This window comes from Epinephelus moara, chromosome 21 (assembly GCF_006386435.1).
Source record: "Epinephelus moara isolate mb chromosome 21, YSFRI_EMoa_1.0, whole genome shotgun sequence".
Classification (NCBI taxonomy): domain Eukaryota; kingdom Metazoa; phylum Chordata; class Actinopteri; order Perciformes; family Serranidae; genus Epinephelus; species Epinephelus moara.
The window spans coordinates 18162259-18182008 of NC_065526.1; the positions used below are offsets into that span (position 1 = coordinate 18162259).

Consider the following 19750-nt stretch of genomic DNA (forward strand, 5'->3'; position numbering starts at 1 on the left):
AATCAACCTGCGTAGTTGTCCCTCCATTGTGACATTAGAAAGTGTCACATTTATCTTGCAAGTGTACTCTTCTTCAACGTTTGGTTTACTTCCTGGTTTTTTCCCGCATGGGAATTCTGACCAATCAAGCGCAGCTTTCTCGCTCAAGGCATTTGATCTGGTCCGCTTGTAAATGCTGCCGTGAGAACACAAACCAACTCTAGGCAATTATGCAACTTTGGAACAACATCAGTCCCTGATTCAGACCAAAGCAAGAGGACTCTAGGTCTGAAAGCACCCTGAAGAACCTTTTGCTGCGGCCTCCATCCACAGCAGTACATCGTCCAGCTTCCGTGCCAGCAGATTTGGTTTATCAAATATGCTCTCAAAGCAACACAGTACATAAGATAAGCACAGCAGAAATGTCAAATAGGTTGGACCACTGGTTGGATTTTAATTATCTCTGCCATTGAAATCAATTGCCAGTGTTCTAGTGGAATGTGAAGTGATTGTTGTTGGTAGCACGACGTCACAGTGATTCAGCCTCTTATTTCTCGTCTACAAATCATATTTTAGAGCTGTGAATTGATTTGGCATCACACACAAGACATTTCACTGGCACTTCATACTCTCATGTTACATTTTAAGGAAGATATTTCAGAGGTGCACTTCCCTTTAAGCCCGGTTCATAGCATTTCTGTAGTGCCCCGGTCATGTGGTGTGAACTCAAGCGGCCACTGTCCTTTTATTCCCCGTCAGTGCTGAAACAACAGGGCACATACATCCAGCTTCTTGTCAAAAGAGCTTTGGCTACCAGACTGATGACTCACTTACTGGCTGCTTGGTGGCTTTTTTACTTTTCTGCTGCCGAACACTAATGTTCTGCTTCCAGCTGATGAATACGCGCCGTGTCTGCACCAGGCAGTTAGGTTTGCAGACTGGGTGAGTGTTTTTCACAGTGGGAACTCTGATTTTAAAAAAAAAAAAAGAAAGAAAAGAAAAATGGATTCTGAATACAGAGAGCATTGTATTCATGTGTGTGTGTGTGCTGAATGGTAATCTGAACTGTGGTTGCAATAACACTAAGTGCTGTAGCCTTTACTCTTTTCAGGGCTTCCACTGTTATAGTTTCACACTGTTTTCTTCAACTCTGACTTATCAGCAGTTAACTTACACATCTGCCATTTCCGATTGTGAAATCCTGTATAAATATCTCTGTTTTCCTTCTGTGTTTGTCAGAGGGAAATATGTCAGACTGTGATATTGTCAGGGGTCTTTGTTGCTGATCTTTCACATAGTTTCCGCTGACGTGATATTGGCAGTTTTTCTTTGCCATGATTTGTGGTCTGTGAAATCGTAATCCATACATTGTTTGTCTTTCAGGCCGACAGTCTGCTGACGTGAATTCCCACCCATCCTCTCGCCACAAGCTCAAGAAGAAGAGCTTTAGCTGTGAGTACGCTTTTATAGTGTCCAGATGGGAATATTGTGGTCGGTCGTTTTTGCTGACAAAGTAGAGTATAAGATTTCCTCATTGGTTTTTAAGCAGGAGAGTTTAGTTTTCTGTGTATTATAGAGTTACTGGCTGAAACCTGTACAGCAAAGGCCTTTTTGAATTTGCACGTCCGTATATTTTTTCAAACTGTTGTTTTTGTCTGTAACACAGAATGGTAATATTATGCAATAAAAAAACAAACAAAACAACAACAACACCGAGGCTTCATAGTCCGATCCAAGACTGCAAACTTTATTACTTCTTTTGACCTTGACAATGGCACCGCATACCAGATCCCCTCCTTCCGTTTTTGCCTTTCGAAAAGCCCTAGACATCTACACTGCCTTACTGTTTGCCAGGGGGAACTCAGATTCACTTAAACCTAATAAAATAGCTTACAGTAGCTTAGGTTATACAACAGTGTACCTCAGACGGACTGCCAGAAGCTGCTCTGGGCCAACAGGATCCCAACATTCATTCATTCATTCATTCATCTTCTAACCGCTTCATCCTCTTGAGGGTCGCGGGGGGGCTGGAGCCTATCCCAGCTGACATCGGGCGAGAGGCAGGGTACACCCTGGACAGGTCGCCAGACTATCGCAGGGCTGACACATAGAGACAAACAACCATTCACGCTCACATTCACACCTACGGACAATTTAGAGTTATCAATTAACCTAGTCCCCAATCTGCATGTCTTTGGACTGTGGGAGGAAGCCGGAGTGCCCGGAGAGAACCCACGCTGACACGGGGAGAACATGCAAACTCCGCACAGAAGGGCTCCCACACCCGGGATCGAACCGGCAACCCTCTTGCTGTGAGGCGACAGTGCTAACCACCACACCACCGTGCCGCCCAGGATCCCAACAGTTGTCTCAAATTTGTGTCGATGCCAGTGTGAATCGTTTTGATGCAAAATATTCGATTTGATCCCCAGCTGCTCCGGTCCACATGTTGAAGTATCCTTGGGCAAGATATTGAACCCCAAATTGCTCCCAATGGCTGTTCCATCGGTGTGTAAGTGCGTGTGAATGGTTGCTGAGGAGTGGGCAGCTCTGTGTATTGTAACCTCGGCCACCAGTGTGTGAATAAGTGTGTCAGCGGGTGAATTTGACTCGTAGTATAAAAGCACTTCAAGTGGATTGGCCTGTTGCGCCACCCACCGCCGTCTACCAGTCACGCAGTCAGTAGAGTCTCAGCATCAGTTACAGTTACGACAGAGTTACAATGTCTGACGGTGCGACTAAACCGAAACGACCTCGTTATGATTCCCAAAAACGCCAAGAAAAACTCGAGGCAAAACGAGGGTCTATATAGGAGATGCTTTTGAGCAGTGGAGACGGTTGAAAGCGGAGAACAATTTGAAATCGGATGTTGAAGTGGCTACTCTTCTCCTTGACAGGTAAGCTTTAGCCAAAGTTGGCTAACTAGCATCATAGCTAGACGGGGATGGACATTTTGAATACTTTCAACTGTTATTCATTTTCGATCATACATTGTAGCCCCTGTGCATGTGGGTCATCGACCCAACTGATTTTTTTGAGAAACAAATGTTAGCAGCACGGCAAGCAGCATTAGCAGTATCCCAGTACATAGCATTAGCAGCCGGCTCCTCCTCCGCTGTATCCCAGCAGCAGCGTTAGCAGCAGAGAAGCCGGACTTTCTCAAACGGTCCGCTGGAAAACCGAAGATCAAGGACGCGCCAACGCAGCCCTGCCACGGCAGCCGCCCGTGGGCCGCCAACGCAGCCCTGCCACGGCAGCCGCCCGTGGGCACACATATCACCCCCAATTTCCACCAGATGCGTGTTGGTTGCGTCTGTGCTCCGGCACGGCAGTGGAGCCGATAGGATTCAATTCTAGTCAATGTGTGTGTTTCCACCGGCTGCGGCTGTGCTGTGTTCTGGCTCCGTCTCAGCTGCGGCACCCCGGAGCCTTCCGCAACAGATACGCAGGACTTCTATTTTTGCCGTCAGCGTGCCGCTGTCAAGCAGCCTCGAATCTGTAGGGGAGGGGCGGTGGACACGACTCGCGGCAGTATTTTGAATTTGAGTGCAGTAACCGTTTTGGCCACATTCTTACATACGGCGCCTTTAAGGAGTTAGCACTGTTAGCTGCTAGCCGCCAGCTCAGCCACCTCCATGTTGAGAGCCATATCCAGACAACTCGTACACTCTGAATTGTGCGTAGAGCCCTTTTAAACCTGCAGTTCAGCATTTGTGCCACTCCACCACTTACAGATTGCGTTCATGTATGAATATCAGTGTTTCTCTACTGCCCCACCAAATACCATTCTCACATTGAACACTTAAACATTTCTGTAAAATTTTAAGAAATCTTAAGTTACTTTTCTAAATATTTGTTACTTTACAAATCCACATGAACCACTCTTCAGATCAACATAAATTCACTGTACAGCACGTATTTTAACCTTTTGAAACCTGAAATGACATCACTTTTCTTGTACTGCTTTCAGACACCTTTCACAAGTATTTAAACCTTTGAACCGTCATCAGATTGGTGTGATTTTTTTTAAAACGTGGGGGAAAAAGGCAGTGACCAACTTGGTGAGAAATTCCCCACAAATTGCGGAAAAAAATAGACTAAAGAAAATATTTAAAAAATATATGGGGAAATTATTATTATTACATTTTAAAATTATGCTAGCTTTCTTTTCTTAAAACACATTTTCTTGTTTTTAATTTCCTGTTTTTACAAATTTCTTGCATTTTTTGGGTCATTTCATCTTTCCGTGATTACTGCCTTCTTCTCATGTTTGAAAAAAAAAAATTAAGCCTCTTTGCTCAGGTTTCAAAGGGTTTAAAGAAACTATCTGAGCTTTTTGTGTGTCACGCCCGTTATTTCCTTCTTCCAAATCAGTGGTGAAGAACGCCAGGAGCAAATGCCAGGAGCTGTTTTTTCCATTAAAACAAAATTATGACTGTGTCATCTGCATGCCAAATTAATCAGAGCACTGAAAGCCAAACTGCCTCAAAGGTTACCTTATGACAGGTCGCTGACAGGCAATGTAACATTTAAGTCTGTTTTTTTTTTAAAGAGCGTGGCGCAGTTACATCACACATTAAACACACTGGGGCTACATCACACATCCAACAAACTTCATAGAGAACAATAAAGGCAAAACTGCATCACTGATTTGTTTTTAACCCAATATTTGCTGGTCTGTAAACATAAAAACAACCGAATCCCACAGCATGTTAGCCAGTTGTTCCTCACTTATGCAACTGAATTTAGCCGTTTAGACAACAGACACTCATAGGGTTGCAACAGTATGAGATTTTCACGGTACGATAATCGTCTCAGAAAATGTTCAATTCGTATTTCAATAATTGTAGATAAGCAAATGTACATGGTGTGATAACAGCCAACTTTTATATAAGAAGTAAACCGTAGACAGTAAACCAGTATATTGCTGCAGCCCTAGTCAGCTGTCCTGCTGTTGTAACAGACGTGAATTAACTAAGATTTTTGTGGCCTGGCAGCCCACCAGACCTGGAGAGGAAACACTGAAATGTGATTGGGCAGGGCTTGCAGCCCTATTATAGACACTGATGCGGATAGTTGTTGTAAACAGGAAGTGGAAGATAGGTGTATGATGTGTGTTAGGGTTCATAGGCTCAGCCATTCACTCCACAGCAGGATATACAGTTGCCGCCCTGTGTGTAAAGGAGGTGAGGCATCATGTCATTTATTCACTTCAACCTCGAGTATAACCAAGGCCCAGGTCGAAGCTGCACAGTGATTAATTTCTGTCTCAGCTGTCATCTGAAGGATTCACAGCCATGTTGACATGGAGGTTGCCAACTGGTGACACTCACTCAAGGCCCCCTCTGTGCCCCAAATCCTGCCCACTCTGCCAAGCCTTCTGCTACCTCTTTACTCTCCAAGTCATTTGGTGTAAAAGCTTTCATTAATGTAGCCGGGAAGTTTTCTTCTTGTGAATGGGTAACTGATGGAAGTGCTGACACAGACAGTACTTCATCGAAATGCATCAATGGACGTTAAATTGGGGGACTTGAAAACGATAATTAGCACGTGTGTGTGGGTGTTTGGATTTGACAGAATGGCACTCCCTCTTAATTATTGGGCTTTTTCAGTAACTCCAATCAAACAGTGACTCAGCCAGCGTCACAGTTGCCATATGTCCATGATGTGGCCCACCAATTATTTCTCATTTCAATGCGTCTCTTAAAGGGGTAGTCCAGATTTTTTGAAGCGGGGTTGCATGGGGTACTCATCCACAGTCAGTGTATTATATGCAGTATGTCTGTCTGCATGCCTCCAGTTTGGAGAAGCAGGCTGGAGTGCCCACATGAAAGCTAAGCAATATACTAGTGTGGACATGGGCTGCAGCAAAAAAAAATTCAGATGGGGAAGCTGTTAATGGCTTTGGTTCCCCATCTTTGCTTTGTCAAAGACTCCAGGCTCCACTGACAAAAACAGTACTTTTAACACAGGAACTGCTCGTCTACAGATGCCATGATCAATTAGCTAGTTGGTTTTATTATACGACTTTAGTGAATGTAAGTGAACCCTTTGAAAAAGTCGCATGATAACACAAACAAGCTAACTGATGGAGGCAGCAGTAGACCAGCAGCTCATGTCTTACGTGATGTTAAACTACTGTTTTTCTCAATAGAGTCTGGCTTTAAAGAGAGCGACATAATGCCTGTAGTTCCTTGTCAGAAATCGCTGTCTGACGACTAAGTAAGGCAGTGAAAACATTCTAAATATAGCGTACCCTTAGGCTGATATTGATTTTTTTTTTTTTTTTTTTTGTGACAAAATACATTTTGCTGCTGCCCCCATCCACAGCAGTACATTGCTTAGCTTCCGTGTCGGTACTCCTGCTGCTTCTCCAAACTGGGGCCTTGCCGACTGACAGCTACTGTTTGCAGTACACTGACTATAAGTACCTCGTTCAACCCCACTACAAAAGATCTGAACTATCCCTTCAAATCAGGGTTAGGCAATCTGCAGCTCTGGAGCCGCATGTGGCTCTTTAGCCCCTCTCCAATGGCTCCCTGTGGCTTTGACCAAAAATTAGGCTTTATGGAAATTAGAGTTGTACCGATACCGATACCGGTATTAGAAATGCGTCCGATACTGCCTAAAATGTGGTATCGGATGATACCAATCCGATACAACAATTCATATCCCATCCATTTTTATTTTACGCGCTGGTATCGGATCGGTACTCGGTATCAGCAGATAACTAAGGTTCAGGGAGCGGAATCTGTATCGGGAAGGAAAAAGTGGTATCGGTACATCTCTAATGGAAATGAATCACGTTTATTTTTGAACATTTCAATTTTCATGTTTCATTGTTGTAGGCCTAAAGGGATTCTTACATTATCCAATTGTAAAAATGTGTAACTTATAGGCCTACAACAAATTTAAGAAATGTTTGGGTATCTCGTCAACAAAAATGTGAGTCACAGCTGTGTCTACAGCCTGACGCCTTTTCTCTAAGTTTTGCCGAACATCAAAAGCAGTGGCTTGTCTTGAGTCTCCTTAACAAAGCTAGCGGTGGATTCCAAATCCAGAAAAGAAAAACATTGAATTTAACAGTGCATAGACAGATTTGTTTACTTTCTCTGCAAGGTACCAAATATTCGTAATACTTTACTGCAGGGTAGCCACCTAATGGTAAAACATAGTATTGATTTTTGAATGAATGATTTTTATTAAGATTATTTCACACAGGTTCTCTCACAGTTGATAACTGAACAAGAAATAGGCTGAAGCCCCAGCCTTATTTTAGTCTATCCTATATCAACCAAAGGATAACCCAGAAAATCAACTATACCAAAGAAAGGAAACGAATAGATTAATAATTAAATACATTATACTCAAACTTATAAAACACAATTCCAAATTTTGATCATCTTAGTAAAGGTTTCTGACTCCTGCTATAAATGGTTTGCTTCTCTGTCTTAGAGAGCAGCACAGCCCTAAAAGTTCATGATGAATTTAGCATTTATTCACCTAATCAATAAGAAATGAAAAAGGATATTTTCTGTGACTGATGCTGAATATGACCAATGTAGTGCACTGCGGTTAGCAATATAAGACAGGAGGCTATTAACACATCAGAATTATAACAGAGAGATGTAGTTAATCTTCATTTAAGGCAGAAAATATCCCAAAACGGGACTCTATCAGTCTTTATATGTTCGCTACATTAAACCCATTAGGACAGTTTGTAACACAACAGAGCTGGAATTAGTCTGCTTTTCTAGTTTCTGTACTGTCAGATTTTAAAGAGTGACTTTCTTTCAACCAGGGATGATATTTGCAGTGAGAAACATATGGTGTGACAGCAGAGCCATCCCAAAACTGTCTCGTGGCCCAGTGGCAACAGGCCCACAGAGCCAGGCCTCTCTGGTCTCTTTCTCTCTCTTTATGTGCATACAGTAGGGCAGTGGGTTCCTTGCATGTGGCCTCCACGCTGACGTCATCTTTCAGCTGCCACAAATTGGTGTGTTGTTTCTCTGCCTCCTCAACAAACTCCTCTCAGCCTTCACCCGTCTCAAAAGTTCCTTTCTGCTGGAATCTGCTTCACTGCGCTGAATGCAAATACAACACAGGGAAGTTTCCACTGTGAATTATTAGCTTGGATTTTTCAGTGATGAGTCATTTTAGTTGACAAGTGTTGATTGGCATTTTGTTTTTCAGTCACAGAGCTAATTTGGCTTTGGGCTGAGTGTTAAAAACAAAGTAAACTGTTGAATGATGAGTGAGAGGTGTCTGCTTAAATTACATGACAAGAAATTATGTTGACCTTGAGTTAAATGAAAATTGAAAGTTTTGCTTGACAGTTATACTTTATTTTAACCTTAAAAGATTAATTTATTATCAAAAGAACTGCGGATTAATTTACTGTCACTTAGCTAATGAATGAAACTTTTAAGCTCTACTTCAATGGAAAGGCCTTATGTGAACTCATATTTTTATGCCTCTGTGCCAACGATAGCCTCGGCCAGAGGCAATCTGTTTTTGGCTTGTCCGTCCATTTGTCCCATTATTGTGATTGCAATATCTCAAGAACACCTTGAGAGAATTTCTTAAAATTTGGCACAAACTTTCACTTGCACAAAACAATGAACTACTGGTTACATTTTAGTTGTCAAAGGTCAAGGTCTCTGTGACCTCGTCTGTCTCATCCTTGTGAGCTGTATCTCAAGACCACCTTAAGGGAATTTCTTCCGATTTGACACAAATGTTTACTTGGACTCAACAATGAACTGATTAGATTTTGGTTGTCAACGGTCAAGGTCACTGTGACCTTGCATCCATCCCACTGTCAGGGAACCCAATATCTCAAGAACACATTGAGGGTATTTCTTCAAATTTGCGGCAAAGGTCTACTTGGACGCAACAATGAACTGCTTAGATTTTGGTTGTCATAGGTCGAAGGTCAAGATTACTGTGACCTCATCTGTCCTATTCTTTTGAACTCTATCTTGAGAGCACCTTAAGGGATTTGGCACAAACTTTCACTGGGACTCAACAATGAAATGATTAGAATATAGTTTTTTGGCCATCACTTAAGAATTCTTATCCTAATTCTGACTTAATTTCACTCAAATGTCAAAAGGTCAAATGTCAGCTTCTCTGTGACATCACATTCTTCTGGCCGTTATTCAACACCATAACCAAGGAACAGAAGGGGAGACATTAGGTCAGATACTAAATAGGTGACACTAATCTTGGGTGCCCACTTTGAGACTATGCTGTGTGACTGCAGATATCTCAAGAATACCTTGAGGGAATTTACTCACATTTGGCACAAACGTCCACTTTGAGTCAAGGATGAACTGAATAGAATTTGGTGGTCAGAGGTCACTGTGACCTTGCGTTCATCTCATTCTTGTGAACACAATATCTCAGGAACACCTTTGGGGAAATTCTATCAATTTGGCACAAACGTTCACCTGGACTCAATGATGACCTTATTAGACTTTGGTCGTCAAAGGTCACTGTGACCTTACAAAATTTGTTTTTGGCCATAACTTAAGAATTTATACACTAAATCTGACAAAAATGTTACACAAATGACTATTTGGATAAAATAATGAAGTGGTGACATTTTACATCTAAAAGGTCAAAGGTCAGCTTCACTGTGACATCACACTTTTCTGGCCATTATTCAACACCATGACCAAGGAACAAAAGGGAAGACATTTGGTCAAACACTGACTTGGTGACACTAATCTTGGGTGTCCACCTTGAAACTGTGCTGATTGTATAAATCTGAAGATCTGTGCGAAACATCCATGTTTTCACAGACATGTATGTAAACTGTAACTGCAACTTAACCAGTTTGTGGAGGCACACAACCACAATGGTGATTCTGGTTTATGTTTGTAATCTATAACTCTGTCTGTCCCTCTCTGTGGAAAGGCGATTCATAGTTGTAAATGTAATAATTTTAATACGGCAGAACACATATATTATTCTAAGGTTATTATTGCCAGTCTGACACCTGCATGAACTGCATCAGCTGCTTTGTAAGCAGGACATGCCCACACAAACAGCGTGGGAGGGAGAGATAAGATTAGAAAAGTGCCTTAAAACTTATTGCAGCCTAAATATTGATTGGTATCATATTCTGCGCTGTATGAATTATATTAAGATGGATGCGTCTCAGAGAGTGCTCGCCCAGATAGGACTTAGAGACTTCAGCCAACAACAAATGGCACCGAGTGAATACAGTAGAGTGTTTTTTGTTATTTTACATGGGAGTCTGTGACTGTCACACACTCATATAGTAAAGTAGCAGCCAAGCAGCTGGGCTTATGTTTGTTTTTATGTCATATCAATTGTGCATGGAGATGTTCCAGAAATAAGAAAAAATGCAGTGTGGATAAGAAGTCTGTTCATATCCTTGGGTCAAGTATTTTTCATTTAAATCAAATTTAGTTGGTTTTCCACAGCTGCAATTTTTAATATATTTTAGGCCATAGTCACAAAATGAAGCCAGAGAGCTGCAATGTGGTTGCAGGTGTGATTATTATTATTATGAGCAATAACAAATGAGTGTGTATGCTCCTGGCCATTCATCAAACATTTATTTTCTGTTGTCTGCAGCTGCTACATCTATAGAATAACTTTTTCATAAAGTATTACAAAACCATTGAAACAAAAGGATGCACACCACAGCACATAGTACATGGAGTGAGTAATGACAACAATATAAACACAGACTGTATAGAATAATGGACATAGCCACCGTGACGTCACCTATTGGTTCATGAATTCCCTTTTAAAGCCTCTAGTTTGGCATTTTTCTTTTATCTTGGATTTTGGAGCCAAAGATGACCATATCTGGACAAGAGGGTGGATCTAACCCTCACGCTAGCTACTAGCTTGATTAGTAGGGTGCATTTACAGCTCTGCTTAACTGTAACAAAGCAAGAGGCAGAGATGGGGACACGAGTCATTGTGACTTGGACTCGAGTCGACTCGTCGCTGTTTTGATGACTTGGGACTTCACTTGACAAAAAATAAAAGACTTGAGACTTGACTCGGACTTGGAAGTTAAAGACTCGGGACTTGACTTGACTTGAGACACAATGACTTGAATGACTTGAGTGTTATTCACATCATGTTTTCGGTTAGAATATAAAATTAATAAATTAATTTAAAAAATAATACCCGGTAGGAGCGCAGGCTGAGAATGGCGTTGTCATGATTGGATCACTACCCTGTCAATCAGTCATGCCCTCTCTACGCACCTTACGTGTTTATTGGAGAAACGGGCCCTCTTATATCAGATAGGCATCAACATGTCAGCGGGAGGGGTACCGAGAGTCATCGTATTCGGCTTTCAGAATTACCATTGTGACGGCAAAAGATGAACAGCACAGTGCAAGATAAACATCTCGGACAGCCAGGCGACAACTTCAAACTTTGTTCGTCATTTGAAGAGCCATTCTGCCCAGTAAGTGCTTGTCAATTAGCTAATATTATCTGGTTAGTCGGTAGTTAGCTAACGTTAGCTTGATACGATACGGGGGTGGGGTGGGGTGGGGGGCGGTTCGGTTTGGTGGAACTTGTTTTTAATTTATTTGCTAACATTAACCCCAGAAAACGTGAGCGAACATTCTGACCGGTTCATCACAAGACTAGCTGTACGTTTTATGAACGAGCAACACAGGGTTAAATGAGCTAAATGGGTGATTTTGGCCGCTGCCTTGGTTAGTGTGTGTGTGTGTGTGTGTGTGTGTGTGCGCACGCACGCATGGGGGTCGTGCCTGCAAAGTAAACATTGCAGCGATGAAGTCAATGTTTACTGACAGTTACTTATATCTTGTCTTTTCACTTTATTAAGATCAGATTCTGCAGGTAAAATTACAATAATAAGGTGACTTGACTTGGACTTGACTTGACCTATTACAGGACTTGACTTGACTTGACAAAACCTGTGACTTGACTTGACTTGACTTGCCCAAGAAAAAATGAGACAAAACCTGTGACTTGACTTGACTTGACTTGCCCAAGAAAAAATGACGTGGGACTTATTTGAGACTTGAAGGTTAAGACTTGAGTCTTACTTGAGACTTGCACATGTGTGACTTGGTCCCATCTCTGGCAAGAGGTGAGGACTCGAGTCATGTGACTTATGTTATGCAATGTTTTTGTGTCGTTTACTTGTGCAAGTTTGAACGCTAGAATGTTTTGTGTTGACTTGCTTCATATGCGCATGAAATTGCTGAATCAATGAGAGAACTTCTGCTGATACATTCTCGGCATCAAACGTCCCCGGAGGATCTCAAAGCTGATTGACTATTGCTGCGCAGATTTGTTGCTTAAGTTAACATTTTTCAACTCTCGGGAATAAACGTATGACGCAAAATCGTGCTACTTGCTTCATTCATTCATTAGCTTTAGAGACCAAAACAATTTTTTGTACTAGCCTGTACACCTGTTTATTTCTGCTATTAAGTTGTAACAGGGGGGTCTATGGGGATTACCTCACTTTTGGAGCCAGCCTCAAGTGGCCATTCGAGGAACTGCAGTTTTTGGCACCTCTGCATTGCCTTCATTTTTGAACAACGTACTGTTTTTCCATACCACCTGTGCTTGTATACTGCAAGTACCTTGTGACTGTAATCAAAAGAAAACCTTGAGTTTGAAGACTTGTGCCTCAGGCAGCCCAAGCTGTAACCTGAGGGCCAAATAAGACGAGGCCTGCATTATTCTCCTTTTTCTTCAAGGGACTGTAAACAGTGATTTTCTCAACCTTTAGCTTAATGTCTGAAAGATTAGAAATGACAAACAATAAGATGTTTAAATGCTTTCAAAATGTAACATGATGCTATCAGTAAAATGATCCCAGTGTAGATGCAATATGATAAAATACTGAAGTCTTGTCTCTGAACTAAATATAAGTGTGACGGTGGTTTTGGCCTCAGTGAACTGAATTTCAGTCCTTTCAGTGAGCTGTGTTTCAGTTCTTTCAATGAGAATCACAGCAAGTTTTTCAAGGTCAGAAGGAGAAACCGTTACATTTGAGATGTATGTATAATAAAACAAGATCGCACAATCCTTTTTATTTGGTCACAAATGTTAAGCTCAGTGTCAGAACCTAAACCCAAGGCTTTTTCTTATGAGAGGATTTGACAAAGTACATTTTTGTACACGGAACATCTGTGAGTGAAAAGCCATTTTTAAATTGGAATAGATGAGTAATGCCATCAGTGGTGCTATCAGTGGACATCAGTGTTGAAGTTGCAGATCCCAAGGTGTGAATAAAGCAGGTGTGGTTGTGTTTGATTGAATAAATGTGGGTAGGTCCAACTGAAAAACCGGACCTGTTGCAGTTGTGTCAACAGCTGTCGTGTCTTGTGACTGCTGCTGCCTACTTCTCCATTTACCACTCGCAATTTGATAAGTGAGTTTTTGAGAGCTTGCACAGAATACTGATTAGTTTTCCACTGACAGCATCAAACCTGGGTGAGTAAAGTTAGTTTGCTGTATGAACTGCTTGTGCTTTCATTTTTGTTCTTAAGTTTCCTTCATTTAACCGTAAATCTGAATTCTCTGGTTGTTAATGAGTCACCACAGTGAAGTTAATTCATCATGGTTGTGGCACACAGATGGCTTTGAAAGCTCTCATTGTTGGACTAAAGAGTGAGGGAACGTAATAATAACGCAGTTCCACGCATTAATTCTTGAGCCTCCTTTGTTTTGGCGCCACAAAAGCTACCTTTGTGTGGGTGTCCAGCGGTTTTAAATGTACAACTGTGACTGACTCGCCCTCCACAGCGCTCTGTTGTGCACAGATGCTGTGTGACATAGATTGACTGGTGAGACGGACAAATGTTCTCACTGCTGCCAGCAGTTAAGCCTGTCTGACATCTATTATATAATATGCAATAAAAGTGCAAACTTTAGTTGTCGTAGTGTTGTGTATTTACAGCACATGCTGGCAAAGCATCAGGGTTTTGTTTGTTGAAAGTAGATGAGTGCCATGTCACAGATATCCTAAATATCCATTTTACAATGCATTTTCTATACCTACTTAAGGGCCCAGTCGTGGGCGACTAGTCAACTAATGACCTTAAATGACGACTATTGGTCGACTAGGAAAATTCTCAGTCGGGGGCCCTTCCAGGGATCAACTAATTCTTGGCCTGGCCGATTATCGGCAGCAATATTCAGAATTTTACGATTATCAGCATTTGCCGGAGTTTGCCGACAGGTATTACTGAAGTCATAATAGAAATTGTGATCCAATATGCACACTGGTGTCGCTTTGTGGTCATTCTGTGTCCCCTCTTTAAGGGCCTGTTTATCATTTATCATTTCACGTAACCGGTGTTTTTCTCGACAGAAACTGAGATTTTCAATTACAGCTTCCAAAGTGAAAGTTTCTAAAAAATATCAGTTTCTATGGAGATGTGTAAACAGGATAGACAGAGATTTTGGAAAACGATGATGTTGCAACCCAGTTCGCGCATGCCCATTAGGCGCCCGGTAACCACAACAACAATGGCAGATATATGCTGGGTTGTTTACGTTTTGTTAACACTTTTGGGACAACTTACGAGCTTACAAATGAACTCAGCACTGCTGCATCAACATCACCGCTACACAAAGACGTCTGCTGTGCCCAATATTAGTAAGTGTATAGCAGCTAACTATGCTACATAAGGTTAAAATTTAGTTTATCATTGTTTTTGTCACTAGCGCCAAGAGGAAAACGAATCACTGTGCATGCGCAGAACGTTCTTCTATGGTGTTTGGCATATGGTGTATCGCCACCTACTGGCCTGGCATGCTAATTGCAGCAAAAAGCTGCCGTTTCTGCGTTTTTGTGGAAACAGGGATATCGTTTTCACAACTGATCGTGAAAACCCGGAATTCTTTTATACGGGATAAATAAAAATCTGTTTTCGTTTGTATCGGTATCCGTGTAAACCAGCCCTAAATTGGAGGGTTTTTGCAGGTCCGTGAACGCAGCACCGGCAGAGCTCTTCATGAGTGTGTTTTTGATTGATCTGATCAGCTCGACTTATTAATCCTGTTAATCAAATTCAGAATGATGGATGAGAGGAGCAGCTGCTGCAGAGGTGAGTGAAGGCAGATTTTTGGAACCAGCACAAGTTTCACTTTCACTGCACCTGATGTTCTGCTGCGCCATCTGTGCCCAGCCTACGCTCTGCACTCAGAGAGTGTGTTGCAGTGAATGACCAAACAGTGTATACATTCCAGCAGCACTCCTAATGAACCATCCACCTCCAAAAATAGAAAATCAACATGTTGCGCCAGATGCTGAATTGGTGTTGGGCTGCTACAGATAAATGAATGTGTGGGAAACTCTGCAGACGTTTGACACAGCAGACGTGTGTAATGCAAACCTGCTGATGTGCATTTAACCTCCATTGAGCTGTTTATATGAGTCAGCTGCCACTCTGGATTCTCTACCAACAGTGAGTGACAAATAGTCTGCAGCGTAGTTCATACACTTCACTGATTAACTAGAGAGTTGTAGAGTAACACTGGGCTGCACGATCAAAGAAAGTTTTTATATCACGTCAAAACATCAGTCCATACTCCCCCAGTCCCTCACTCTCTTTATCTCTCCGTCTGGATGGATGCACTAATGAAAAGGTCTAAATATGCAGTCGGCCTATGGGAGCATTACACATACCAACACCAGAGAGGGCAGACTGCAATACGTGCAAAGAATGTGTCAGCATGGGAAGGGAACTGTTGAAGAGTTTTCTTTTGCAGCACGTAATTAAAGGTGCTAAAAGGCATTTAAGCAAGTTTTATGTCGGGAGTTTGTGTTTGAAATTTTGACACTAAGTTTTATTTTTTACTGCAAATGTGTATCACTCCACAAATATTAGCTGCTACTCTGCTTGATTAATAATAAACAGTATCATCCCTAAAAAAACATAATGTTCAACTCCTAATCTGAACTGGTCACTTGTCTATCACATACACAAGCCCATTCACACTTGATTTCACATATACAGATGGTTTAGTTCACTTCATGTTCACATCCTTTGACTATGGGAAGAAACCATAGCACCAGTGGGAGCCCACACACAACCACTAAACCTAGTAGCCACTTAGCTATTTCAATTATTGATCAATGTGATGATTTGTTCTTTTTTTTATTAGTAATGAATTATTTGGTCCATTAAATATTAGAAAAAAATTGGAATAACACCTACGAAATTTTCCCAGAGGCCACGTTGGTGTCTTTAAATACATTGTTTTGTCCACTCAACAGATAAAAGCTCAGAATGTATAGTTTACATTGCTATGAAATGTAAAATACTCACAATTAGGGCTGTATAGAATATCACTTTTACATTCAAATAACAATCAACTCAGTTTAGATTCAGTGATTCATCGGATACTGTTAACTGTAATGAATATAGACTGAATCACAGTGTTTGTTTACAGTAACTTATGTGTTGAAAACTCCACATCATGTACATACACCGATCAGCCAAAACATTAAAACCACTGACAGGTGAAGTGAATAACGTTGATCATGTTGTTCCAATGCATTGTTCTGCTGGGAAACCTTTGGTTCTGGCATTCATGTGGATACCACTTGACATGTTCCACCCACTCAAACACCGTTGCAGACCATGTACCCCCCCTCATGGCAACAGTACTCCCCAATGGCAGTGCCCCCCCCCCCAGCAGGATAATGCTCCATGCCACACTACAAAAACTGTTTAGAAATGGCCTGTGGAGCATGACAAAAAGCTCAAGGTGTCGACGTGGCTTCTAAATTTCCCAGGTCCCAATCTGCTCAACGATTCTCGTGATGTGCCGGTACTCCAAATGTACCCCTAATCCAAGGTGGGGCCTCCTTGGATCGGACTTGGCTCTGACCTGTCGAGGCATGGACACAGGATCTCTGGGAGTGTCCTGCGGTGTCTGGCATCAGTGCATTGGCGGCAGATCCATTTAGTTCAGTGGGTTGTGAGATGGGATAATGGCACGGGCCATAGATGCTCATTCAGATTGGGATCTGGGGAATTTGGAGGCCAGGTTGACACTCTGAGGTCTTTGTCACATTCCTTGGGCCATTCCTGAGAGATGTTTGCAGTGTGGCATGGTGCATTATCCTGCTGGGGTGGCCACTGCCATTGGGGAGTGCTTATGCCATGAGGGGGTGGTCTGCAACAGTATCTGAGTGGGTGGAACATGTCAGGTGGTATCCACATGAATGCCAGAACCAAAGGGATATCTGCAGAACATTGCATTGTAACAATATGGTCAGTGTTGTTCACTTCACCTGTCAGTGGTTTTAATGTTCTGGCTGATTGGTGTAAAATGAAATGGCGTTGAGCAAACGACTCGATTAGTTGGCTTTTAGCCACGTAAAAAATGGCCCACCTAATGTCACAGTGATTCAGTCTTTAACTTGGATAATCCATAAAAGCATAAAATAGAGCAGAATTGTAACAGTGTTTTGACCACAGTGAAAACATAAATTGAAGCAGAATATTTCACAAGTTAAAAACATCTTAATTTTGGAAATGATTACAGCATTCAAATGTTGATCAAGAATTCTAATGTCAGTGTTATGAATGAAGCTTTGGGCTATTCGGTACAGCCTGAATCATATTTCAGAAGCTGGGACCTGCAAATCTTTGGCCTTTATGCTTGACAAATGACTTAAACAATAAATCAATTGTTACCAATTAATATTCTGTCGGACCGCTAATGGATCGTTTCAGCAGCACCCCCAACCCCACCATGCAACACTTTGTGTCTGGTGTTCTTTGTTAAGATGATGTAATTAATCTGCTGCAGAGTCTTTTCTCTCCAGTGTGCCCAGAGATAACATTCTGTACTCATACATACTTTACTCATTCTTTAATAACGTTGAAGCAAAGTCCGTCCATGGCTTTTGCTTTGTCCTTGAGTTGTAAATTAAGCGTGATGATATGAGCCCAGCACAATGATCCCTGGTGTTCTCTTCACAATCCAAGCCAAATCCTTACAATCAGCATCTCGAGTGCTGCCTCATGACCGTGCATTCTGCTGCCCGCTTCACATCAACAATCAATTATTTGTAGAGGTACAGGCAGCCACCATGGGAATGACCTGTTGCTGGGGTTACAGAGCGGAGAGGTTACTTGAAGCTTGTTTCTCTACAAAGTGGAACAGTGTGTTTTTAATCCAGCATCTTTTGTCCAGTGGTTCTCTTTGATTTGAGTAGTCTCTTGGGTTTTAGGCTTAAATGCTCTTCAGAGGCTCAGTCCTTCCCTGGATGTATTCACAGAGCCCTGACATGTTCACTGAAGCGCTGATAACAAGGGGAAAGACTTGGAGACTGACACTGTAACAAACATTTAATTTAATTTATTTTAATGGGCTTACTTTTTAAAGGCAGGGGCATGTTTCTTGTAGATAATAAGTGTCAAAAGTAATCACTGATGTGTCCTTTCAAAGTGCTCAACCTTCAGCCCAGTTGCCAAAAAAATGTTGGCACTGTACATTTCTGACAACCACAGAGATATATTTGCACATCATCATGTAGTAGATATATTGAAACTCTGTGTTTCAACACCATTATGGTTAAAATGTGGTTGGGTTAAGGCACAAACGCCACTATGGTTGGGAAATTATCATGTTTAGGCAGCGATGTTTTGATAGTCTTGATAGAAAACAACAAGTTTTTGTAGCACTAGCTCCGCTTGAAACACAGTGATGAGTTGTTAGAAATGATTGGAGCCTGAAAACCAGCTGGAAAATCAGCAATGACTTGCTATAACACAACTGAGTGATTGATTGGTTAACTGACAAAAAAGTATTTGACAACCTATAGTTGATGAATCTTTCCTGGCTCCTCCAGTCTGCATGTTGAAGCATCCTTGGGCAAGATACTGAACCCCACATTGCTCCCAATGGCTGCTCCATTGTTGTGTGAGTGTGTGTATGTGGTTACTGAGTAGCAGGTGGCACCTTGTATGGTAGCCTCAGCCACCAGTATGTGACTGTGTTTGTGAATGGGCGAATGTGACATGTAGTGTTAAAGTGCTTCGAGTGGTCGGAAGACTAGAAAAGCGCTATACAAGTGCAGTCCATTTGTATACATTGAAAAGTATTGTATCTGATGTCTCCATCTGCTGTTGGGCAATCACAATACGAGTATGTATGCACAATATGATGTTCTTCTGTTTCTACTAGAGTTCTGTTGGATATTGGCAAAAAATCCAATATCGTGCATCCCTAAAACACACATGTACACATATTAATTGAAATCTAAACTGGCAGCGTAACTAACTCATTGGGCTAACATGCAAAAGAGACATTCAAGGGTTAATACAGTGCCATGGTGTTGCAACTCATAATGTAATAACGGCTCATAATGTAATAACGGCTCATAATGTAATAAAATCATGAGCACATAACGTAATAACGGCTTTGCGCATAATGTAATAACCTATTACATTATGAGCCTTACTGGCACTGCTCATAATGTAATAACAGCTCATAATGTAATAACAGTTCATAATGTAATAATGGCTCATATTGTGAGAAAACTGCTGCATCATCATCATTTTTACATCTTAAAGTTGCAAGTAAAGCAAACGGCATGGGTTTCAGCGCAGAGTAAACTAAGTTAGTGAAACCAAGAATTATTTAATTGTAATTGCATTCTCACATTTTACTATGTAAGATGTATAAAGTTGGGCCACTAGGTGGCACCCGTGTTAGGTATTTTGGGCCTTTGAGAATGCCATGCTCACTTCCACTGTCTGATTGT

The 19750-nt window shown here is 41.6% G+C and overlaps 1 protein-coding gene across 1 annotated transcript in view; it reads left to right on the forward strand.

Annotated features, from left to right (window-relative positions):
* LOC126383016 (cAMP-specific 3',5'-cyclic phosphodiesterase 4B-like) overlaps positions 1-19750 on the forward strand; it is a 98080-nt gene that overhangs the window by 4464 nt on the left and 73866 nt on the right. The window contains exon 2 of the mRNA XM_050033366.1: positions 1363-1431. The gene's annotated coding sequence lies outside the window, so the exon portion shown is untranslated. The remainder of the gene's footprint in view (positions 1-1362; positions 1432-19750) is intronic.